General features: G+C 45.4%; 1 protein-coding gene across 1 annotated transcript in view; it reads right to left on the bottom strand.

The window, feature by feature from the left end:
- RPH3A (rabphilin 3A) overlaps positions 1 to 22,624 on the bottom strand; it is a 278,545-nt gene extending 255,921 nt beyond the window's left edge. Inside the window, exon 1 of the mRNA XM_045041384.1 lies at positions 22,144 to 22,624. The gene's annotated coding sequence lies outside the window, so the exon portion shown is untranslated. The remainder of the gene's footprint in view (positions 1 to 22,143) is intronic.
- Between the last annotated feature and the right edge of the window lie 4,051 nt (positions 22,625 to 26,675).

Genomic DNA, 26,675 nt, shown 5'->3' with positions numbered 1-26,675 from the left:
CCATGCCTCTCTGAGGGTGCTGGTTTTAAAAATATGTCTATAGATTCACTGATATTCCCCTTTTGAAGAGGTAGGAGCTTTTTTTCCTCCCCATCTCACAAACAGAATAAAGCAGAAGCAACAGTGTGCAGCTTCGGAGACCAGGTCATAAAAGGCACTGAGACTTCCATCTTTGTCTCCCCTGATTATTCACTCGAGGGGAGACCAGCTGCTACCACGTGAGGTCACATAGGCAGCTCGATGGAAAGGTTCATGAAGCACAGAACTGAGGCCTCTAGCCAACAACCATCTGAGTGTGCCATCTTGAGAGGGAAATTTCCGGCCACGGTCAAGCCTTCGGATGATGACAGCCCCTGCCACGTTCTGACTGCAACCTCATGAGAGATCCTCAGCCAGAACCACCCAGCTAAGCGGCTCCTGAAAGACTGACCCTCAGAAACTATGAATGATCGTTAAAGTTTGTGGTTTCACGGTGCTACATTTTGGGCTAATCTGTTACACATCAGTAGGTAACTAACACACCAAGCCACAGTTTCTCCATCTGTAAAATGGGAATAATAACATAGAAAAGGGAGCATAAATAAGAATACATAAGATGTCCTGGAGATGTGTGGCACTTGGTGGTCAAATATGTCAGTTTCCTTTCCCACCTTCCCCTCAATTACACGTGACAGCGTATGTGCAGAATGGGTGCAGACTGACTTTCACCACACGGAGAAATGTTCAATGGTTTCTGTTTCCTCTTTTAGAAAGCAAAACAATTTTTAAAGGGGGTGATTCTTAGAATGATTGCCAATGAAATCACCCTCAATAAAATAGAAGTTTTATCAACATGCTAGCAAATACTGAAGCACACAATCCTTGACTTCAGACAGATCTAGGTTCCAGGTTATCAGCTCTGCCACTTTATCAGCTGTGCACGCTTGGGAAAATTACTTAACCTCTCTGAGCCTCGGGTTCTGCATATAAATATAGATGCCCTCAGGGGAGTATGTTTCAGTCACCTGGAAAACACACTTATTTAGAACTCCTCCTATCTTGGGGTTCCAGATAAAAGGGTCAGCTGTTGCAAGAAGGCCAGAGCTGACTTTCTGGAAAATGTGGTTCATCCTATCTCCCACAAACCACCACACACACACACACACACACACACACACACACACACACACACACTACTAGGCAGCATGCTGGGGATTGGTGGGAGGGCTATGTAATTTCCTCTTTCCCTTCAAAAAATGCTTTTATACTCATTTTAATCAACTGGAATTGGAGTAGGGGAGCCCCATCATATACTGTGACTTGTCCAAGCCCTCCCCCTACTAAGGTTGGCCCTGTTTCTGTGGTAATGAGATTGCCTCTCTCCTCCCATCCTCCCCTCTCCCCCTCAAGTGGCATAAAAGAGCTATTTGGGTGTCTGGAAGTGTTGGGTGGAGGTGGGCAGAAGGAAGCCAGGTAAAGGGTAAATTAAAACACTGGTGGAGAGGGGTGCCTGGGAGGCTCAGTCGGTTAAGCCTCGACTTCAGCTCAGGTCATGATCTAACGGGTTCGTGAGTTTGAGCCCTGTGTCGAGCCCTGTGCTGACAGCTCTGAGCCTGGAGCCCGCTTCGGATTCTGTGTCTCCCTCTCTCTCTCTCTGCCCCTCCCTCACTCACACTCTGTCTCTCTCTCAAAAATAAATAATAAACATTATAAAAAATTAAAAAAAAAAACACTGCTGGAGAAAGCTGAGCTCCTCTAACATGCAAACTGAGACCCTGGCTGCCTGGAAACCCTGTTTGGAGCCAGGCGGACTGGGGCTTTGTTAGCGAGGCACCCGGAAGAAATGGAGGTGGTTACAGAGAAAGTGTGGGTTCAGGAAGGTTAAAGAACCGGGTTTGGGACAGGAGGTCTCAAGAATACAGAGGGAGCCCCCTGAACCCTCTCCCCATGGCTGGGGTGCAATTTTTTTAATTATTATCACCTACTTGAGGCATATTTTGAAAGGCATAAAGAATAAATGCCCTCAGCAGCAGATTAAGAAATAAACATCCCCAGTATATCAGAAGACTCTCACGTGCCCCTCAGCAACCATACCCGCCACTGCCTCCAGAGAGAAACCCTGCTCTGAACTTGGAGTCTGCCATCCCAGGCACATCTGTGTATTTCTGCTACCTATCTGTGTAATGTGTATCCCTAACCTCATAGAATTGCTTTGCATATTTTTAAACTTTATGTAAATAATATTTCATGTGCATTTTGTGCAACTTTTGTTTTTTAATTAAAAAAAATTTAATGTTTATTATTTATTATTGAAAGAGAGAGAGAGAGAGAGAGAGAGAGAGAGAGGGAGAGAGAGAGAGGGAGCGCACAAGCAGCAGAGGGTTACAGAGAGAGGGAGAGAGAGAACCCGAAGCAGGCTCCAGGCTCCGAGCTGTCAGCACAGAGCCCGATGCAGGGCTTGAGCTCACGAACCACGAGATCATGACCTGAGTCAAAGCTGGATGCTCAATCGACTGAGCCACCCAGGTGCCCGTGTGCAACTTTCTTCTGTTGCTCTTGACATCGTGTTTTTTGGAGGACTCACCCCTGTTGATTCGCAGAGTCCTACCCAGCTCATTCTTTTTCAGTGGCATGAATCTAGTGTATATATCCACACTCCTGTTGATAAGGGGCTAGTTTATGTCCCCACCCCCAAATACACTGTGAAACATATTATAAAGGGACATGCAATGAAATATTGAAGGTGCCTGTTTTTAGAGCTTTGCCATATGAAACGAGCCACATATTTTTCATATCTACCTCAAAGGGTCGCCATAAGGATTAAGGAACATGATGATAATAAAACTAACGTTTATCAAGTGCTTGTGGCCTGCCCGGCTTCAGGCTTAGACTTCACATTTATTGTGCACTGAATCTTCAACACAAACCTGTTGAGCAAGCAACTAATCTTGTCCCGCTCCCAGAGAAAAGGGAAGGGACTTGCCTGAAGACACATTGCTTGAAGGGGGCAAGAGTGAGAGACTCAGAGTCCCTGAGAACACCTAACTCTAGATCCTAAGGTAGAAAAGGACTCGGGGCAGAGTCAGGCACAGAAGGCGCACTCAGTAAACGGTAGCCGTTGCCATCAGTCGTTCTCTATTGAGAACCATTCTGAAGCCAGGCAGCATTGTCCAGAGCTGGCATTAAGTGTTCCGCTCGCCTGGGGAGTGAGTCGCACTAGAGTCCGTATTTACATTAAGAGGAAAAATATAGACGACTGAGCGAATCAACCTTTCCCCAAATCTGACTCTAATTCTACCCCCAGGGAGTGCCTTCAATGCACAAACACTGCAAAATTTGCACTACCGTGATTCAGAATATCCGTTATACAATCTTGTCTCACCAGACTGAGGGCTCGGGGTTAGGAAATAGTGCACTTATCTGAGTCTATGTGCCATACCAGTGTTGGGGAGAAAGAATTTTCTCTGCCCTTCAAGGTCCTTCTAGCTAAAGTAAGAATCAAATTGACGTGAGACAGATTAGCAGAAGAAAACCAAAGTTAACAGTGTGCATGTGAAGAATCCACACAGACATGGAAACTCCAAAGTAGGTGAGGCATCGTGAGGCTTCTTATGAGCTCAGGAGAGGGGCAGGAATCTGAGGATTCAAAGGGGAGAAGGATCATTGTAAGGAAGGTGAAAGCAGCTATTTGGAAAACAAAGGCTGCCCTGTGACGCAAGCAAGTTTCTTAGGTAAAGAGGAATCTCGGTCAGTAACTCTCTTCTAGGTTAATCGAAGGCAGTTGAGCAAAGGTAAAGAGATTTCCCCGAATCTGGTGGGTTTTGATTGCTTTTAACTCAAAATAACGTTCATACCAAAGGAGCTCATCTTGGGGCCTCAGACCCTACACCAGGCACGATATATAGTGCTGAATCCTCCGTGCACAGTAACTCACTCAGTCCTCACAGCAAAGAAGCAGGGACTGTTGTCATCCCATGATACACACCAGACGCTGATGCTGAAGGGGTTCCCGCTACTTATCTAAAATCACTGGGCTAGTTGGTGACTGTGACATAGTAAGAAATAGTTCCTGACGACGAGCTCCTAAAACTCTCGTGATTTCCTGAGTGATGCGATGCTAGGAGCATCTTTTGTAATATTTGGTCTCAGTCCCCTGTTCCAGGAGCTTCTAAGACCCTTTAAATCCTTACAGTGATGAGTGTCTTTTCGTATGCTAATGAGATTAAGGTGAGGGGGGTGACTACCTAGCTTCAGGATGGAGGCTGCTCACCAGAAAGACCACCAACGCATGATCAGAAGTTTGGAACTTCCAGTCCCGACCTCGTTCCAACCTCCAGGGAGGAGGAGTGCTAAAGACTGAGCTAACTGCAACGGCCAACGATTCCATCAATCATACCTACGTAATGGAATCTCCATAAAACCCCTAAACAGCAAGGTTCAGAGAGCTTATGGGTTGGTGACATACCCGTTTGCCAGGAAGGTAGTACCCCCCAACTCCACATGGACAGAAGCTCTGCACTTAGATATCGCACCATAGGAACCTCTTGATGTGGCTGTTCACCCATATCTTTTACAATATCCTTTATAATAAACCAGTAAACATAAGTAAAGCGTTTCCCTGAGTTCTGTGAACCACTGTAGCAAACTATCAAACCCAAAGAGGTTATTTTTTTAATTTAATTTTTTAACGTTTATTTATTTTTGAGAGACAGAGAGAGAGCGCGAGCAGGGTAAGGGCAGGGAAAAGGAGACAGAATCCGAAGCAGGCTCCAGGCTCTGAGCTGTCAGCACAAAGCCTGACACAGGGCTCAAACCCAGGAACCGCGAGATCATGACCTGAGCCGAAGTCGGACGCTTAACCGCCTGAGCCACCCAGGTGCCCCTAACCCAAAGAGGTTATTGTGGGAAACCCCAATTTATAGTCAGTTGATCGGAAGCACAGGTCACGACCTGGAATTTGCAATTGGTATCTGGATCGAAGGAAGGGGCAGTCTTGTGGGACTGATCCCTTAACCTGTGGGGTCTGTCCTAATTAGTGTCAGAACTGAATTGCTGACACCTAGTTGGTGTCCAGAGAGTTGGAGAATTGTTTGATGTAAAGGGAAAATCCACACATTTGGTGTCAGAAGTGTGAGTAGAGGGAAGAAGTTTTCCCTTTTAGAGGCAGACACAGTATGTCTGACTGGTGATCACTCGGCAGGGGACAGGAGCAAGGCAAGTAAATGCCAAATCTCCCCAACCCCTAGGAAAGTTTGGAAACACTGCATTTAAATTTTTAAAACGTATCAGGAGGGGGAAGGGTGATGGGACACCACTAATAATTTTTCTTTATGCCTGATTGTATTTGTTATGCTATTCCAACAAAAATAAATTCACTTTTGCAATTAAAACATGAAATTCTAAAGAACATCCAAAATATCAGATGAGCAAGCTGCAAAAGGCCATAATATCCCAAACTCTAAATAACCCATTCATTTGTAAATTGAATTCCTACAAATCAAATTCTGATCAGCAAGCTGAAACCCTGCACAGCTTGACAACAGACACCCTCATCTCAAATATAAAAATGTTTTTAATGTTTATTTATTTTTGAGAGAGACAGAGTGCAAGCAAGGGAAGGGCAGAGAGAGTGGGAGACACAGAACCCAAAGCAGGATCCAGGCTCCGAGCTGTCGGCACAGAGCCCGACATGGGGCTCAAACCCACGAACCACAAGATCAGAACCGCAAGATTATGACCTGAGCCGAAGTTGGACACTTAACCGACTGAGCCACCCAGGCACCCCTCAAATATAAAAATATTAAAACATAACTATGTAAAATATATAGAGAACCATAAGTTGAGTTGCCACTGACTAATCGACATACATTATGTATACAGTGCTTCGTGAAATGAGACATGTATCAGTCTCAATTGTATGAAATCAAACTCAGAACCAGAGAGTAGAAAGGTGATTGTCAGGGACTCAGGGATGGGGGAAATGAGGAGATATGGGTCAAAGGATATAAAGTGTCAGAAAAATCAATTGCTTCTGAAGAGGTAATGAACAGCATGGTGGTTATAGTTAATAATACTGTATTGTCTGCTTGAAATCTGCTAAGAGAGTACATCTTAACTGTTCTCACCACACACACACACACACACACACACACACACGAATGGTAACTATATGAGGTCATAGATGTGCTAATTAACTTGATTGTGGTAATCATGTCAAATGTATGCACATGTTAAATCATCACATTGTACACATTAAGAAAAATCATGTTGTACAACCTAAATATATACAATTTTACTTGTCAATCATACCTCAGTAAATCTGGAAAAAAATAAATAAAATTGCAAAATTTTTTAATTGAGGGCACCCAGGTGGCTCATTAAGTGAAGTATCTGACCTCGGCTCAGGTCATAATCTCGCGGTTCACAGGTTCAAGCCCCACGTCAGGCTCTATACCAACAGCTCAGAGACTGGAACCTGCTTCAGATTCTGTGTCTCCCTCTCTCTCTCTCTCTGACCCTACCCTGCTCACGCTCTGTCTCTCTTTCTCTCAAAAATAAATAAAAAACATTTTTAAAAATCTTTTTTTAGTAAAAATAATGAAAAATAAATTTTTTTATTGTATGGTTTTCTTTTCATATTTCAGAGGCCACACTTCTTTTCCCATAGGCCCTTGTGACTCATATGCGCCCAGCACTGGACCTCATGGTCCACTGGACCACTGGATAAAGCAGCTCTCATCCGGGCCACATAAACAGAAAGTTCTCTACGTCTTGCTGAATGGACCCTATGACTCACTTTTGTATTTCTTACATCAGCCCTGCTAATGTGTCAAAGCCAATGCGGCAGGAGACATGGAAAGACCTGACAGCGGAAGGCCAAGAAGACAAACAACGAATGGCTGCCCCCTGGAACAAAGAGGTTAATTACTGGCACCTAACTTATCTGAGGGAAGATGTCACACACCCATATTACCAATTAACCTCACCTCTACGAAACCGCCACGGCCGCAATTAATAGAAAGTGACTGTCATCCTAATTACAAGGTCTATACAAGAGGCCAGTGTTAGGCATGGAGACTTCTTTTATAACCTCCTCCTGATGAGTTTCCTAAATTTTCTGGCATCTTTTCCCTAAGTTACACTCAGTTCCGCTTTCTCCTTAAAACCGTCCCTTGAGGGGCGCCTGGGTGGCGCAGTCGGTTAAGCGTCTGACTTCAGCCAGGTCACGATCTCGCGGTCTGTGAGTTCGAGCCCCGCGTCAGGCTCTGGGCTGATGGCTCGGAGCCTGGAGCCTGTTTCCGATTCTGTGTCTCCCTCTCTCTCTGCCCCTCCCCCGTTCATGCTCTGTCTCTCTCTGTCCCAAAAATAAATAAACGTTGAAAAAAAAAACAAAAAAAAAAAACGTCCCTTGAAATAGTTGCTGCTGACTGCTGTCCTGTACGTTACTTTTATTGAGCATTTACTACATGCGAGGCACCATGTAAGCACTTCCACAGCATGATCCCCCTCCTCCTGCCCGCTTCACGCACTCATGGTCCCTGCCTGCTGCAACTTTTCACTTGTCAGCTTCCGAACTTGGTCTTAAGAAATTCAGTGTTGCCACGTACCTGCAGAAAGGAGCCATCTCTCTTGACTCCTACTGGTGGCCTAGCTCACAAGAGAGCAACGCGTAAATCAGACTGCCAATTGATTGACTATTGTTGAGAAGCAGAAGTGCTCGGGGGACACAAACTCATCTCCGCTACCAAGCACGTTTCTTCTGTTACAAACCTGTACAGGAAGCCACTGTGTCCACTGTTAAGTGTCCCCTTCACCGTCCCTTGCTCGCCGAGGTGGTAACTTCTATAAACACCTGTGATTCTTTGCCAAGACTTTCTCCGGTTCCCAAAACAGGTCAATCCATCGTGGAGGCTGAAGTGTCACCGAGACAATGCCCCCAGGAGAAGCTTCAACTGACGACTGGTGTGAGTTGAGGAGTAAGTGTTTCCTCATCCACACAACTTTGTGCACCATGAGCAGCCAGTCTCCCGGGGCCCTGAGCGAGAGGGAGCCCAGCTGGCCCTCAGCGAAACCCCACAGCTGGCTGCCCTTCTCTGGCTCACTTCTCTCCCCAGCTAGCACTTTGGAACCATGTGCCAAACGGAATCCTTGTACTCAAACCCGTGTCTCTGGTCTGCAGCTGGGGGGGACCCAGCTGAACAAAGACGTTATAGGCTGTCGTGCAATCACAGAGTCAGGTGGGCGGCCATAATACTGAGCCCCTCCGTCCTAGGAATTGATCTGATGCACAGGCAGGTTCTCTCACTTGTAGGTCTAGCAACTCTCTTTTCTGAACAGGTCTAGACACACACACTGATCAGTCTGGCCTCCTTGGACCCGAATCTACAGATGCTCAGTCGACTCCGTCTCTGTGCAGAGGACAACCCAGTTGATCAGACTTGTGTGCTTTTAATCACAATTTCCAGCCAGGTGCCTTCCTGACATGGGTGGGAAGGAGTCCCCGGGCTCGTCCAATTCATCAATCACACAGGCTCCCAACCAGGCTTGGGCAAGGGGACCGTTTGTTTTTTCTTTTCTTTCAATAGATTTCTAGTTACGCAAGTAACACGTTAAAAAATTCCGTTTTATATAAGAATTGAAACATGACAGATAAGGCTAATGTCCCTGTTGAACACCACCTTTCCCTAAGAATCCAAGTCCCTGTCTCCTCCTCGCCTCACAGAAGTTACCTCTGTGGTACAGTTCCGGGCTTTTTCCTACGAATTTACACACAGACTAAGTCACAGAAAAGGTTTGGGTAGGGGGAGGTTAACATAAATGGCATCCTATTGTACACACGCTACACCAGCAACAAAGAATAGAAAAAGGAAATTTAAAATGCAATATCATCCTCACGGTTTGTGGGTTCCAGCCCCACATCCGGCTCTGTGCTCACAGCTCAGAGCCTGGAACCTGCTTTGGATTCTGTGTCTCCCTGTCTCTCTGCTCACGTTCTGTCTGTCTCTCTCTCTCAAAAATAAATAAACATTAAAAAAAATTTTTAATGCAATAACATTGGGGCACCTGGCTGACTCAGGCAGTGGAGCACATGACTCTTGATCTCAGGGTCGTGAGTTCAAGCCCCATGTTGCGTGCAGGGCTTACTTACATAAATAAATAATAAAGTGCAATATCATTTACCATAGAATCAAAAAATATTTTAAACCTGGTAACAAATTTAACAAAAGATGAGGAAGATTTCTACATTGAGAACTACAGATACTACAGACAGAAATTAAAGAATATTCACATAAATAGAGAAATGTCCCATGTCAATAGACCCTTAAGATTTTAGTGCTCCCCAAAATGATGTATGGATTCAGCAGAATCCCAATCAAAATCTACTAGGCCTTTTAAATTGAAATTTACTAGCTGATTCTAAAATTTATATGGAAATGCAAAGAACCTAATAAAAATCAAGCAATATAGAAGAAAGACAAGGAGGAAGGAAAAGCTCACACCACCAGATTTCAAGTCTTATTTAAAGCTTTAATTATTAAGGTTTTGCAGTGTTGGCACATGATGGACAAATAGACCCATGCACAAAATAAAGTTCTGAAGCAGAACCACACGTAAACAGTCATCTGAGTTACAATAAAGGCATTGTTATTGTCCAAAAGGATCATTTGAATAGATGGTCCTAGATCAACTGCATATCCATATGGGGAAAAAAAAAAAAAAAAAAAACCTTGATTCCCTACCTCACACCATACACAAAACTTAATCTAAAAAGAACACAGACATAACATATTCTTCATCTTGCTTTTCTCACTCAGTGATACGTTCAGAGAATCTACCATTTTCTGTACATCATCACCTTGCTTAATTTTTTTTAATGGCTACAAGTAGCCCATGCCAGGATGTACCATGGTTTATCGAGCTATTCCTCTCACACAGGTGTATGTACATTCTCCAGTAGTGTCCGAGAAGTGGGGTTTCTAGGTCGTTTCCGTCAGATCAGTTAGTATCTCCATTATATGTGGTTTCTCCAAGTTCACCCTCAGTTAACATTAGTGTTTTGTGGTTGCCCCATGGAAGGTAGAATCAATACCCTACCCAAAGCTGGTTCGGAGTCAAGATTGATGAGGCCACACATGCACCAAGAGAGTACATAAAGATCTGTTACTCATATCATGAAATTTTTCTGGGGATATTAAGACAGGCACTCAAGCTGGTCTGGAACATCTTGACCAAAGAGAGGAATGAGGCTCTCATATTATTGTGGTTAGGGAATAGAGCTGGGTGCAGGTTCCCACATATGTGGCGCCACAGGAGACAGCATGTGGGATTCCTTACTGGCTTGCCCAGGTATGAAGCAAAGGGAAAAGGGAAAGGGAGACAGTTTGAGAGCTGTTGGTAGTCAAACATCAAAATGAAACCACACTTTATTATAATTGGTTTATGTCAGCTTGGGTCAGTCAGTACCTTGCTACATGAACCATATACCCTCTAGATCAATGAATAGTCGCTAATCAATTTATCACAGACTCTGGGTTTAGCTGAGCATGTCAAGTTTGGCTAGGTTATGCTCCTGACTCAGTTTCCCTCCCCATCTGAAAAATTATTAAAGAAAACCACCAAGTGCATATATATCTAAGCTGCTCACTAGTCCTTAATTGAACACTTACTATATGCTAGGTACTATTCTAAGAGCTTCTGCATTGATTAGCCCTTTGCCATATAACAATCTATGAAGTGACAATTGTTATCCCTATTTCATAGGTGAGGAAATTGAAGCACAGAGAGGTGAAGTGATTTGACAAGATTGCATAGCCGATAGGTGGCAGAAATGGGACTCAAGGCCAGGCTGTCCAGATCCAGAACCCAAGCTCTTAATCGTTATGCTAGGCTGTGGACTCCTTTAAGACAGTGACAAATGCACGGTCCCACTATGCACTCCAGGATCAAACAGAACACAATGTGAGTGATGCCTTCTAGAGCTATAGAACAAGATGGGTCTTATGTGGGGTGCCTGGATGGCTCAGTCGGTTAAGCGTCCAACTTCGGCTCAGGTCACGATCTCGCAGTCCGTGGGTTCGAGCCCCGCATCAGGCTCTGGGCTAATGGCTCAGAGCCTGGAGCCTGTTTCAGATTCTGTGTCTCCCTCTCTCTCTGCCCCTCCCCCGTTTATGCTCTGTCTCTCTCTGTCTCAAAAATAAATAAACATTAAAAAAAAATTTTTTTTTAATTAAAAAAAAAAAAGATGGGTCTTATGTGTACCTAACACAGTGCCTGGCATATAGTAAGTGCTCAATAAACATTGGTGAGTTAACTAATGTACTTACATATAATAATAACAATACAGCATTATATTATCTATGAGGATACAAAAATCAATACAATAAAATCAACTGAAGAGCTCCAGCTCACACACTGGGCATTATGTCAATGTCCCATATTAATAGCAGCACAGGAGAAACCTCTCTATACCCATGAGATTGAGACTCCAGGAGGGTAGGAACTGAGTCAGTTTGTTCCTGTTGGAACCCAGTAGCCCGGCACAGGAACTGGAATAGAGTATTCATTCCAAAAGCACTTGTCAAAAAATATATGGGTATTTGGACAGAAGATACCTGATGAATAAATGGATACATGCATGTGTGCATGGAGGAAAGGATATTTGGGTGGACGTTTGGATCGATAGTAAGATATATGAATGGACGAGTGACCATATGAGTGGACAGATGAATAATGATCAAACAGAAGGACAGGTGGGGGAATCGATGGGTAGAATAAGTAGTTAAAATCATGCACTTTTTTGGTTTTTTTTTAAGATTTTATTTATTTTTTTTTAATTTTTTTTTCAACGTTTATTTATTTTTGGGAGAGAGAGAGACAGAGCATGAACGGGGGAGGGGCAGAGAGAGAGGGAGACACAGAATCGGAAACAGGCTCCAGGCTCCGAGCCATCAGCCCAGAGCCTGACGCGGGGCTCGAACTCACGGACCGCGAGATCGTGACCTGGCTGAAGTCGGACGCTTAACCGACTGCGCCACCCAGGCGCCCCAAGATTTTATTTTTAAGTAATCTCTACACCCAACATGGGACTTGAACTCACGACCCTGAGATCAAGAGTCGCACGCTCTACTGACTGAGCCAGCCAAGTGCCCCTGTCATGGACTGTTTAGTTAGACTGCCTGGGTTCAAATCCCAGCTCTCTCATTTATTCCAGGAATAGAAATGGAATTAAAAGGATGACAAAGTAACCCAAAACAAGACCCTGAGGAGGCACAAGAGGGTAATCTGTGAATGAAATATTTATGGAACACCAGAGTCAAACACCTTCCTTGTACAAGTGGGAGCACTGGAATTCACAGAGGCAAAATCACTCGTCGAAGGTGACACAGTTGATTAGTGGTAGTACCAGGAAAAAAGAGTCCAGGTTTTCTGACCCTCTTTTATTCATTCAACAAACATCTATTTAGCACTTCCAATTTTCCAGGCAGTATACTAGGTGCTAGAGATCCAGCACTGGGCAAGACAGACACAGGACCTACCCTCAGAACACCGAAAATCTAATTAGAAATGATATTGTTATATGGGGACGCTCCAGGAGTTAGGAGAACATTTAACAGTGAAAAGTAATCTAGCCTGGTGATCAGGGAAGGCATTAAAGTTAAAACCTAAAGACAACTGAAAAGGTGGATTGGAGACATTTAAGCAAAACGATGTATGAAACAGCTCTATGACCCTCAGCAAACTGCCTAATCGGCCTGGGCCTCTTTTTCCTCTTCTTTAAGTGTAGATAATAACTGCCTAAATAGATGGTGTTCAATAAATGTGTGTTCTCCTTTTCTGCCCCAGGAGGGTGTCCTCCTAATCCAACTGCCATCCCAGGAGGGAAAAAGAGTTGGGTGTTATGTATAGTCTAAAAACACCACGTGTGTTCGTTTATCCATTCTATAACATTTATTCAACCCTGGCTATCTGCCAAAAGCTTTTGTAGACATGAATGTATAATCGCTACTCATCAATTCTAAGAGGATGTATCAGTCAGCTTAGGCTAGGGTATGCTGCAGTAACAAGCACTTCAAAATCTCAGTGTCTTAACAAAAGTTTACTCTTCTGTCACAGTCTGCCGCGGGTCCAGGTAATTCAGGAATCCAGGCTGAAATGATACTCTGATCTCACATTTTGATCATGAGGCCCTCACATTCCACAGGGCATAGAGAGACACAGTGAGAACTCACATCCTTTCCTATGCTTAGACCAGGAAGTGACCACACCCCTGTGCTCAGAGCTCATTGGCCAGCACTGATCACATGGCCCCACTTCACCACAAGGGGGCGAGGAAGGCGGCAGAGCATATGGAATGTCTGATGAGCATTACTATCTCTGCCACAGCGGAGACACACACATAGGAATAAGCTCACAAATAAGTATATAGTTACAATTGCAGCATGTTCCAGGAAGGGTCTGGTTGCAGACGGCCTGGCCAAGGCTCCTAAATTAAGACTTCAGATGGGGCGCTTGGGTGGCTCAGTCGGTTAAGCGTCCGACTTCAGCTCAGGTCATGATCTCGAGGTCCGTGAGTTGGAGCCCCACGTTGGGCTCTCTGCTGACCGCTCAGAGCCTGGAGCCTGTTTCGGATTCTGTGTCTCCCTCTCTCTCTGACCCTCCCCCATTCATGCTGTCTCTCTCCGTCTCAAAAACAAATAAAAGTTAAAAAAAAAATTTTTTTAAAGACTTCAAAATGCAGCCGGCCACACACATAAAACCACAGGTAAAAAGAAATAAATGATGGTCTATCATAGTCCTGAATTCTCAAGACGAGGTTAGGAGTCTTGCCGAGTTGTCCATCCCTGCATTCTGGCAATGATTTCATTTCTGAGCACAAGCCACCAAAAACAATGCAGAGCACAGAAATTCAGCCCCACAATCCCCACAGCACCTGTAAAAACAGCCTGAGTGGCACAGTGCCCAGAATGTATTTACTGGATCCCGTTCGGAGGCTGAAAAGTTCAGCACATCACAGCCTGTGCCTAACTGGTACCAGGCTTCAGCTCATACACAATAAACTCGCCCAGAGGTCTCTAACTCAAATGCCCACAGGGACCACTAAATGAGAGGAGGTGGTCTCAGGGGACAAACAAGGAGACAGTGCCCAGTGAAAGGGACAATTGCCCCTCGACACCACCTGCGTATGGCTACTGGGGCTTATTTTTACATTTCTAAGAGACATTGGAAATCTGGATTTTTGTGTGTGCGATCTTAGTTTGTTTTTGGTTTTTTTTAATGTGGGAATTAAATAAAATTAATTTTTTGATGTTTCATTTCTGTACTTTTGAGAGAGAGCATGCAAGTGGGGGAGGGACAGGGAGAGAGAGAGAGAGAGAGAGAGAGAGAGAGAGAGAGAGAGGGAGAGAATCGAAGCAGGCTCCAGGCTCTGTCAGCGCAGAGCCCAGGGCGGGGCTCGAACTCACGAACTGTGAAATCATGACCTGAGCTGATGCTTAACCGACAGAACCACCCAGGCACCCTTATTTTAATTAATTATTAAAAACCCTCTTTAGTTTGAACGAAATGTATCTGCCATCCAGATTCGTGCAGCTGGACCCCAGTTGTCTGTTAAAGCTCTAAAACAGTGCAGAGGGGCCTGAGACAAATCTGAGTCTCAAAAGCTGATGTCAACAGGGAATGGTTATGTACATACAGGTGCTGGATGAAATATTATGTACCCATTAAAAATATTCATAAGACAGAAGGACTGGGAGACATGCCCAAGGAGAAAATTCTAACTGAAAAGAGAACACCCAAGAGTTACGCACAATATAAACAACCCACATATTGAAATTACGTATCAAAAAAAAAAAAAAAACCTGAAAGGGAATGCATCAAAATGTTCACAGTGCTCCTTGGGTGATAGGAATATAGATAGTTTCCATTTGTTTGTTTTTTTAATTGTTTAACGAATTTGTCCTCTTCATAACAAGGCCAAAACTGCAGATTAAAAAAATTAAATATTGGGGAGCCTGGATGGCTCAGTCAGTTAAGCATCTGACTCGATTTGGGCTCAGGTCATGATCTCACGGTTCGTGGGTTCGAGCTCCACATCGGGCTCTGCGCTGACAGTGTGGAGCCTGCTTGGGATTCTCTCTCTCCCTCTCTCTCCTCCTCCCCTGCTTGCACTCCCTCTCAAAATAAATAAGCAAACATTCAAAAAAAAATTTTTTTTCAGTAAACATTTGTTGGGGTGTGCTTCAAGGAATTTTAGACCTGAAAAAAATACTAGTGGTCATCTCCCCCAGAAGCTTCTTGCTCAGCACCAGAGGACACTGAAGCCCCGGGAAGCTGAGTAACTTTCCCAAGGTCACACAGCTGGTAAGCAACAAGGCTGGGGTCGAAGCCAGGTGTCTTGAATGTCAGTTCAGTTTCAAGCACCACAGGCTACCGACCCAGGCATCATATAGATGAGAGGAATACTACACAGAAAGGAAAAGAAAAAGGAAAGAAAGGGAGAAGAAACGGAGGAAGAGAAGGAGGGAGGGAGGAAAAATCTTAAAACTCGTCCCAAGCTTTGTATAGGTGGGGTTTTTTTCCCCCAACCATTTTATCTGTGGATCTACTCATTTTCATAAAAGCTGATAATCTTAATTTTGTCAAGACTCTGCAGAACATTTCCTCTTGTTCATGCTCCCCGAGGTAAGAAAACTTGCAGGAAGGAACCGAAGAACAATTTTTACACTTCTAATTTAATGACTACTGTTCTCCTCTATTAGGGTGCTCATCAAGAACTTGGATTTGAATGTTCCTCCTCAAAACCAGTGTGTAATGCGGTGGACACAGAATTAAGAAAAAATTAATTTTAAATGTCAGAATTCCTGTGGGAGGACACGCTTCTATAACTTACCTTCCGAATCCATTAGTGCTTTGGCAGTGTAGGAATTTAATATTTTAGTCACATCTTACAGCTGGTGAACCAATCCACACGCATTTGCTAATAAAAAGGCTGTCTTGGCTAAACTATATCAAAATCCGCAGCAGCTAACTTCCCCCACTGCCCTCAATACAAAATACAAAAATGATGTTGGCCAAGTCCTTGGTTACAAGTGGTCTTGTTGAGGGGGCTGGACTATTTTCATAAAATCATAGAATGTTAGAGTAGGGCTTGAGGGGGCGCTCGGGGGGCTCAGTCGGTTGAGCATCCAATTTTGGCTCAGGTCACGATCTCACGGTTCGTGGGTTCAAGCCCTGTGTCGGGCTCTGTGATGACAGCTCGGAGCCTGGAGCCTGCTTCGCATTCCGTGTCTCCCCCTCTCTCTGCCCTTCCCCCACTCGCGTTCTGTCTCCCTGTCTCTCTCTCAAATATAAAGAATTTTAAAAAATAAAAAAAATTTAAAAAAAGAAGGGCTTGGGAGATGGAAGAAATGCGTGGGGTGGGCAGGGGAGACAGAAAGAGACCAAGAGATAAAGAGAGAGAACTTAATGTTAAGCCTGGAGAAAAATGGAGAGATGAGCAGAGAGAAACAGAGACAAAAGACTGAGACCCGGACGGCAAAGAGACATATAGAAAGACAAAGAGATAATGATAATAATAATGGTAATAATGACGATGATGATGATGGAGACCGAGAGGAAGACAGAGGCAGAGACAGATAGGAAGACAAACTAGCAGAGATAGAGTGAGGCACAGAGAGGCAGAGAGGCACAGAGGTGGGGAGAAAGAGAGAGGGAGTGATGGAGAAATGCTAGTCTTTGCAGCTTTAATGCCCACATCATCATCGTTGTAACAAACTGCAGACAACCCGTGACCTGGGTTCAGGGTGCCCACCTGGGTTCAGGGTGCCCACCCACCAGGGTGCCCAATTATCAAGGTCAGGGGCAAGGTCAAAATAAAGTGGGCTTCTGGAATCCCAGACAAGACAGAAAGAGAATGACCAGCACAAGTGTCTGGCCGAAAGGCTGGACTCTCAGATTCTGAGCCTTGGACGTGGCACCAGAGTCTTGTGATGCACTCTATAGGCATGTCTGACCCCAAAGCATCCATTTTCTGCCTCCTGCCCAGACAGTCCTAACAGGGAGTGGGAGATTCCACACAGCTCTGAAGCACTTCCTATAATCAGGGCTGATGGCTGCAGACCAGGAAAACACCAAGCTCAGGGTGACTTTCAAAGTCCATGCACTCTCTCTCTCTCTCTCTTTCTGCCGCGATCTGAAAACATCAGACGTGGTCACCAGCTCAAACCAAAGCTTTGTTTGCCCTCCAGACTCTGCTAGCCCTCAACCTCAGGATTCAGCCTAGATTTGCCCCATCTGCTGACATTTAGAGAACAAAAATGATGTAGTGATAATATCAATGAGTATTTTTTGACCACTTCTTGTATGACAGGCACTGAGCAAAACTTTACAAGAATTGTATCATTTCATGCTCATCACAGAACCCTCTCCCTTTTAGAAACAGCATTTTAGGTAAGAAAACGGAGACTCAGAATTTAGGTGTCTTGTCTGAGAGCAAACAGCTAATGCGTTGGGGAGACAAGATTTGAAACTGTGACCCACGTCTTAACCACAATGCCTCTCTTCCAAGTGTCCCCTGTGAAGGTTCATTTAGTTAGAGACTGCAGTCCCAGGTGGGCAGGAAAATGGTTTCTGATATCCACCATACCCCTTCTCTCCACGGATTTTGCATGCGCTGTTCCCTCTACCTGAAATGCTTTTCCTTTCCCCCTCTTCCCTCTCTCCCAGGGCTTTTATGACTGCTCACTTTTTAGATCTCAGTTCAGTCAACTTTCTTCAGGGAAGCCTTCACTGATTCCCTCGACCAGATCAAATTCCCCTTTATGATCTCTCATGGTGCAACATACCTTTCCTGGGTTTACTTACAACACATAATCGTGTGATTCTTTGATTAATCACAGCTCAGCCTCTGGTTTTGCTCATCCCTCTATCCATCACGGTGTGGGCCCCTAGCCCGTTGTAGGTGCTTTCTGTATATATGTTTAATTAATTAACTGACTGATTAATGATTAAGTGAATGAAATAACTAGAAATATATGCCAAACTCAAGAACAGAAATATGAACATGGGTAAATTCCCTAAGAGATAGCTAAGGCAGTTGAAAATAGCTGTGTCTAGGGATGGACCAGGACAGGAACAGGAAACTAATATTTTGATGTAAATGTTATCATCTTTTTAAATGTGTACTTTCATTACTTTGATAGACTAATTTTTTAACTGAGACTGTGAAAAACTGAAATTAACTACTTTACCAGATTTTTTTTTAATATAAAAAGATGAAAGGGTGGAAGGAGGGGGTTTTCCAAACGGAAAGAGAATGGGGGGATGGAGGTGTGTCAGTGAGGAGGCATCCTGGAGAACAAGTCATGAAGTGCAAAGGATCTGGGTGCCCATGTCTGTGTCTGAGAAAAGTAACCCCTGAGATACTTTGTTCTGAACAGCCAGTCCTGCAGCCACTGGCCACACCTGATTGGACACAGAATCAGTGCCCAAGCTAATGGCAACCAATCACAACATGAGAAGGAGACCATGAATGAAATTCTATCCAATAGAAGTGCTGCACATCTGGGGCAGGTGCAGTGACTCAGTGGGTTGAGCATCAGACTTTTTTTTTTTTTTTACAAGTTCTTTTTTTTTTTTTAGACTGCTTTGTTGGAACTTTTTTTTTTTTACATTTATTTATTTTGAGAGACAGAGAGAGACAGAGCACAAGTGGGGGAGGGGCAGAGAGAAAAGGAGACACAGAATCAGAAGCAGGTTCCAGGCTCTGAGCTGTCAGCACAGAGCCTGATGGAGGGCTCAAGCTCACAAGCCGTGAGATCATGACCTGAGCTGAAGTCGGACATTCAACCTGAACCACCCAGGCACCCCAAGCATCAGACTCTTGATTTTGGCTTGGGGCATGATGCCAGGGTTGTTGGACCTAGCCCCACATGGAGCCTGTTTAGGATTCTCTCTCTCTCTCTCTCTGTCTCTCCCCTTCTCCCCTTATTGTACTCTCCATCTCTCTCTGATAGATAGATAGATAGATAGATAGATAGATAGATAGATAGATAAAAACAAGTACTGCACGGTTCATGACGGCAAATCCACCAATCAGATCCTCTCTTGGAAAGTATAAATGGCAGAGGAGGCGTTGGTTCTGACGTACAGACACATAGTGGAATTGAAGGAGGCCCTCTATGAAATTGTGTACAAAACAAATTTCCCGGGCTCTATAGCTTTGATCAGATTATCAAGGGAAACTGTGATGAGCAAAGGTTAAGGACTAGTAGATAAAGCAGGTAATTTTTTCTCTGAATTTTTGGAAGATTTCATGTAAAAATTATTTAGATTTCCATCTTCTGTTCCAAAAAATATGGTAACACTGAGCCTGTAATTTCTCATGGTAATGATTGCCCAGAGCTGAGTTGCAGCCGCTCCCTGTGGACAGGGCACGTGTTCTCCAACTCATCCTATCCCCACCATTCTTGTATTTTCCTGGTTCACTGGTTGACATGTGATGCCTGGACCATGTAAACCGTTGAGTTTACAACTCTTAGCTATCAACAAGTGAGTAGTTCAGACTGACATGTGAGTGGCTGATACATTTGCCTTTTGTTTTTGTTTTTTTACCTAGGAGTTTAACCCATTAAGATCTCTAATGATGGAGAAAACAAAAAGATCTCTAATGATGGAATTCATAGGACAAATAATTTTGAATCCCTCTCAGGTCATGTTTACACTCCCTACTATCTCTCCCATTCAGGTTGGACCAAAAGAACAGAAATCCAATTCCAGGCATTGTACCTCTAAAAGACTTCTAATCTTCTGTAGACCTTCCTAGAGTTCTCTGCATTCTATTTGTTTGGTTGGTTGGTTGGTTGGTTGGTTTGGTTGGTTTTTGTTTGATTTGGGGTTGTATTGTTTTGCTTTTGTTTTTGGATATGGGAAGGTTGTTTCTGGTTGGGTTTTTTTGTTGTTTTGAGGGGGGTTGGTGATTTGAGGGCTTTTTTGTTATGTTTTGTTTTCTTACAGTTTTGCCTCTTAAAAGAATCTTGGCCCCTAACAAAATAGGGAATCAGCACCTCCCTCTGATTGACACATACTATTGAAAGCTTCTGTTTTCCTTCCTGACTCTGAGGTAACAATCATAGACAGGCACTATCGCTGGGGTCACGCTGAGAAAAACCCTGTTACCTTTGCATAACAAAATGCTGCGCAGTATGAAATGGACTCATGCTGGGCCCATTTTCCCAGACAAACTGACTTTGAATTGAGCGGTGGCCGTGAGAGAAACAAAGGCATCCGATGTCAGAGTCTGTGATGTTCTTTATACCACAAGCTTGAGAACAGTGACTTGCTCTGTAACTCAGAGGGGGAGAGAGATTGCTTGCCTGAGGCTGGTGTCTCAGAGATTCCATCTACTTGAGTCAATTACATTTGATTCAGTACTTCCTGAGCATCATTATGTGAAATGCACCACATCTGACATGTGGGGGTGCAAAGAGGAGGAAGACAGAGCCACGGCTCTCAAGGAACTTGAAATCTACTCGGGGAGATCAGACAAAACCACAAAGAATGATAACAAATATGGTTTCTGACTAAGTAAGGACATCTGATCCTTCCACGCCAACAATTTATTGCCCACTTTTTTTTTTTTTTTTTTTTTCTTTTTGGAAGCCACCATGCTCCCAATGTCAACCTTTTTGGTCCAGGTTTTGGTCCAGCCCCCAGTGTCCAAGTTCCAAGTATCTGAGCCTCTGGATCCAGCCGTACCTGTAATCCTCCCTTAGTCTTTTCCAAGTCTTGAAACTATAAAGTCATTTACTTATTTATTTATTTATTTAGTCTAAGCTGGTTTAGGTTATCTCTTTTCACTGAAAGAGTCCTGACTAATAAAAATATATACAAATGCTCTTACTTATATTACCTCCTTTCATCTTCAAAACAATCCTATAAGATTTATAAGAGAGAAGGAGCTCTGGCAGGGCCCTGAAGAAGGTAAGACGAGTGTGAACACCATGAGTTTTACTATGGAATATAACCAGCCTTTCCTAAACAATATTCTCCCCTCCACCGAACTGTCTGGAGATCTGAGCCTTAGGTTATTAAGAACTCCGACTACAATCAATTAAAAAAAAAAAAAAAAGTGTGACCCTGGAGGCAGGAAGACCAATGAGGGAGGAGGATGATAAAATTTGTCCAGGCAAAAAGGCCTAGAGCAGTGCCTCTCAAACCTTAACATGTATATAGATCAACTGGGGATCTCATTGAAATCCAGAGTCTAATTCAGTAGGTCTGCAGTGGGGGGTTGAGATTCAGCGTATCTAACCATCTCCCAAGCGGTGCTGACGCTGCTGGGGTCCAGGGCCACACTTTGAGTAGCCAGGGCTTGGACCAGGGCAGTGAGCAGCCAGAGATGGCCACTGAACATGTTTTATTTGACTCATACAGTATTTTAAAAATGAAAATTGTTTTACTATACTAGTTTCCCTATTTTTCTGTATGTTCCAAACTTTTCATTATAAAAAGTGTTTTTAAGTTTAAGTTTAATTGCCAAAACCTATAGGTGATTTTACATAAATGTCTCGCCTTCTGGCTTCCCGAGAATTTGGCGGTTCTGGCCACACCGCGCGCACAATCCTGCCTACAGCAACCTTGAGTCTCCCCGGTGGGGCTCCAGTCGGCCCCGCGGTCCATCCGCTCGGCTCAGCACCGCACAGCGATCGGCAACCCCTGGGACCGCGGGTTAGGCGCACATCCAACACCCTGGGGCTACCCTGGCGAGGTGTTAACCCGCTGCCAGCCTGGGGCAGAGGGAAAGAGGGACACTGCCGCGGTCGGTGCCAGGCCGCTGCGCCCCGAGGGACCGCTCGCACCCGGCGACCACCTGTTTTCCGCGCGCGGATGCAGCCACTCGCAGGGACCCGCCCCCCAAAACCCAGGGGATCCGCGGGTCCTGTGCCTTCGCCTCGCCGTCCAATTCCGTCGTCGCCCCACCCCCAGTTCTAGCGCATCCTCCAGCTCCAGCAGTCCCATTCCGGCGGACGGCGTCCTGCGTCCCCTCCCCGCCCCAGGTGGCTCCCCCACGACCCCCTACCCGGCGCAGGCTGCCGTTCGGGGAGGCCAGACCCGCGGCGGCCGGCCCCCTTCCCTACCCCGCAGCTCCCGCCCTGCCCACCTTACCCGCCCGCAGCGATGGTGGGCCGGCTGTCCGTCCTCCTCTGCCTCCAGCGGTGTCGCCTCTGCGACCGCCGCCACCGCAGCGGCAAAGCCACCTGCGCGTGACCCTCGATCACCAAGTCCCCCCCCCCCCACACACACACACCACGCACACATACACACACATGCGCGCGCGCGCGCGCTCTGCCCTTAGATGTGGGAGCAGTGGCCCCGGGGGGAGTCATAAAGGGTTCGCGAGCCAAGCCTAAGGCTCAGGAAGACCACCACCCCCTCTGCCTCCTCCGCCCAGAAAAGTTAGTTGTCTCTGCAGGTGGGTGGCTCAGCCGGCAGAACCCATTCGCACGTTCCTCCAACCCCATTCAGACAGTCTTTCACTCCCTTTGCTGATCCCCAACAGACAGGGACGTGTGCTTGCACACAGGAACCCTCTGCCCTCTCCTAAGGGTCCTCAAAGGAAAATCGAAGGGCGTGGGGTCGGGCCCGCGGAGCCCGCCTTCATCTCTAGTCTGAAGGAACATCCGTGACTTACTTAAACGGGGCTGAAAATGGACTTTCCACCAGGTTTTTTAACCCCTTTGTGACCCAAATGAAGTAAGAGTCGTAACTGGAAGCATTACAGGAAATGTTTCAGGTAAAGTCCTGAGAGAGAGTCTGGCACGTAGTAGGCACTCAACAGCGTTAGTGGTTATTCTTGTCGGCTGGAGTTGGGCGGGACGGCCTGTCACCAAAGCCGAAATGGAACAACACATCTTTCCAGCATGGAAACCATCTCATTCTCTTCCTCTTTAAGGCAATGATGCAAAAGCCAGAGGACTGGGGCCAAGTCTGCCCTGCAGAATCTGTTCTGTGTGCTTTAGCTGGTGTTTTAGAAACATGTGAATCGGTTGCCAAAACTTAAAAACCGGAAGATGGCATAAACAAGGGGATTTTCAGTCGTTCTTTGAAAAGATAGAAAGTTTGGGCCAAACCGAGCCTACTTTTCTGGAAGCAGGAGCTCACAAGCAGGGGGCTCTTTAAAGAGGGGTTGCCTCTGATTAGTCCGCTAGGCTCCCTCGCTCCTTTAAAAGATCTTCTTGGCCCCTGCAGACCTTTTGAGGTTGGCCTAAGGCCTAATGCTGAATTTTGTCCACTTTCCCCAAGAAGTAGCTTTCATTAAACCCATTTTACAGAAAAGGAAAGTGAGGCTCAGAAAGGTCGAGTAAATTGCCCAAGGTCACACAGTTAATATACAGCAAAAGTGAAGCTGGAACCCAGTCTTTATGCCCTGAGCGCCTTAGCATGGCAAGGGGTTTACACCAAGCCATCCTTTTGAAAGGAGCATTTTTATTAATAGCACACTTTGAATGCCAATTTGTTGGGATTGGTGAGCAAGAACTTAAATTTTTAGCTTCATCTAAATTGGCAGTGCTCTCTCCCACACTGTCTCCACCTCCTCATTTTTCTCATTTAAGCGCTCTGAAAAATTCTAAAGGTTTAACTAAAATCGAAAATGTTTCTTATTTCATCCATCTCCAGTTACTGGCAAACGTAGGTGTTCTTTCCTTTCCATTTCTTTCTTTTTTTTTTTTTTTTGTAGCTTCCTTATTTATATTTTACTCTTTGTAGTTTGTAAATTCCCTCTTACCAGCTGCTTGCAAAATCAAAATGTCTTTACTGTTAAGTTTCTGATTAGGGTTGTACCGTCTTGTAACCCAATAAACACACATATGAGGAAAAAATGTGTGCACATACACACCTACATCCACACACACCCAGGGCGCCTGGGTGGCTCAGTGGGTTAAGCATCCGACTTCGGCTCAGGTCATGATCTCGTGGTTCGTGAGTTTGAGACCCACATCGGGCTCTGTGCCGACAGCTCGGAGCCTGGAGCCTGCTTCTGTGTCTCCCTCTCCTTCTCGCTCTCTGTCTCTCTAAAATAAATAAACATTAAAAAAAAAACAAAACCTGGGGCGCCTAGGTGGCTCAGTCGGTTAAGCGGCAGACTTCGGCTCAGGTCATGATCTCACGGTCCGTGAGTTCGAGCCCTGCATCGGGCTCTGTGCTGACAGCTCAGAGCCTGGAGCCTGTTTCAGATTCTGTGTCTCCCTCTCTCTCTGACCCTCCCCCGTTCATGCTCTCTCTCTCTCTCTCTCTCTCTCTCTCTCTCTCTCTGTCTCAAAAATAAATAAACATTAAAAAAAAATTAAAAAAAAAAAACCTTATACACACCCCCACTTGGAATAGATTCTTGGTGTCTCTCCAGGTCTCAGTGTCCCAAAATGTTTCCATAGATCTTCAACCCAAATGCCAGAATCACTGACGGCATCCTTGTTGTGAAGTTTTAGAACACCTTGGTTGCAACCATTAGCCATAAATATGATCCTACATTACTGTCGATTTATAAATGTTGACAACTCATTCGAAAGAATTTTGAACACGGTGGCAACAACTCCTCACCACCACCACCACAAAAAGAGAGAGAGACAAATCCAGGAGGCCAGGTGCAACAAGTTCATGACTTCTGTTCTCAACTTTCAGGGTGACTGCTGCGTCTACCCCTTTGAAGTCAGTGGGCAAAGAGCTCCGCCTTGGTGCTTTTCCCTCTCCTCCTTGGTCCCTGGGGCCCCTGGATCCCTTTGAGCCTCTCCATGTTGACAGTGTGGGTTCTCAGCCATTCTATCCCGTAGATAACCACTCTGCAAGCAGGGTGGGTGGGCAGAGGAAGGCAGGGGCTTCAGAGAATACACACTGGAGGAGAAGAAGAGGGAGTAAGAGCTCTTCACTGTGGTCTCACTTAGCCTCAGTCATCTCTCAGGTGCTACTCAACGTGTGGTCCCTAAGCCAGCAGCATCGGCGGCAACTGGGAACTTGTTAGAAACGCAGATTCCCGGGCCCCACCCCAGACCTACCTGTCAGACCTTCTGGGGCAGGACTCCAAGGGAAACTATGCTTTCGTCCTCCAAGTGACCTTCATGGGTACTAAAGTTTGGGGTTAACCTCCCCCTCAGTGCTTTTACACTAATCTCTGTCCCTCCACCATCAGTTCGATTACCAAAGCCCCACGCCCCCTGTTATCCTGGCCAGACCCGAGGGGGGGGGGGAAGGCTAGGAGCCTCTCCTACCACACTGAGAATTTTGAATAACTTCATTCCTTGCCTTTGGAACATCATCTTACAATTCAACAATCAGCAAATAACCCAATAATATGTGGGCCAAATATCGGAACAGACGGTTCACAAAAGAAGGCACAGAAGTGGCCAATAAGCACCGAAAAGGTGTTCAACAGCATTAATCATCGGGAAAGTGCAAATTAAAACCTCGATGAGACACCACTATGCACCTACCAGAATGGCTGATACTAAGAAGACCGACAATATCGAGTGTTTGTGAAGGGGGTGCAGCAGCTGGAACTCTCATTCGTTGCTGGTGGGAATGCAAAACTGTATGACTTTGGACAGGCATTTGGCAATTTCTTATAAAGCTAGATATACCCTGATCACCGCAATTCCATTCCTAGGCATTTACCCAAGAGAAATGAAAACCTATGCCCACACAAAGACTTGCACATAGCGGCTTTATTCACTAAAGCCCAAAACTGGAAGTGACCCAAATGTCCATCGATGTGTGCACAGAGAAACGAATTGTGCATGTCCATGGAATGGAATACTAGTTAGCATCTGACGCAGGCAATACCATGGATGAATATCAAAAACACGCGGGGCAAAAGAAGCCAGACAAAAAATATTACACATTGTATCGTTCCATTTATATGGAACTGTAGGGATCTACACTGATAGGAAGCCAATCAGTCAGTGGCTGTCCAGGGTTGAGGGGATGGTGATTAATGGCAAAGAGATATGAGGAAAGTTTCTGGGGTAATGGAAATATTCTGTATCTTTACTGGAGTGACAGTTACACAGGTGTATAGATCTGTCAAAACGCATCCAACTGTCCATTTAAAATGGGTGCATGGCTGCACGTAAATCGTACCGCCATTGAGAGGATTGTTCTTAGCCTTACTGCCCGTAAATGGCACTTCAAGAGATGTGATTATTTTTAAGAGCCTGTCCTGGCCTAGCTGTGCCCAGGAGGGAACCACGGACACCAGAAGCGACAGGCGTCTCTGGCATTCGGTCTACCTTGGTGCCGAGCCTGGGCTCTCTGATTCCTGCTGCAGCTTACATGCAGGTCAGCAGTGCAGAGGTTTTTCCCACATCAAATAACTTCAAAAGTCTAGTAATTGGCAAGCGAGCGTCTCCAGCTCAGTGCAATTACCAAACACTCCTCACTCTGCCCCTGGAACCAGCAGACAACTCTGGGATGGAGATCCCGCAGGGAACACAGGGGCCACTCTCGGGGCCGTCTGGGGACTCTCACCAGCCACCTGCAGGCACCTGCGTCCCAGCCTCCAACACTGCTTTCCTAATTGGAGTCTGGACCATCAAGGCCACGTTCCCTGGTTCCTGAGCCTTTCTGAAAAGAGAAGAAAGCCACGGACATTCCAGCAAGCCGGATCCGCGCCTGAGGGCGAAAGCAGAGCTGCACGTCCCTCGCCT

Source organism: Felis catus, chromosome D3 (assembly GCF_018350175.1).
Source record: "Felis catus isolate Fca126 chromosome D3, F.catus_Fca126_mat1.0, whole genome shotgun sequence".
Classification (NCBI taxonomy): domain Eukaryota; kingdom Metazoa; phylum Chordata; class Mammalia; order Carnivora; family Felidae; genus Felis; species Felis catus.
The sequence above is the reverse complement of the archived record's forward strand: the minus strand, read 5'-3'. Positions and strand labels throughout refer to the sequence as shown.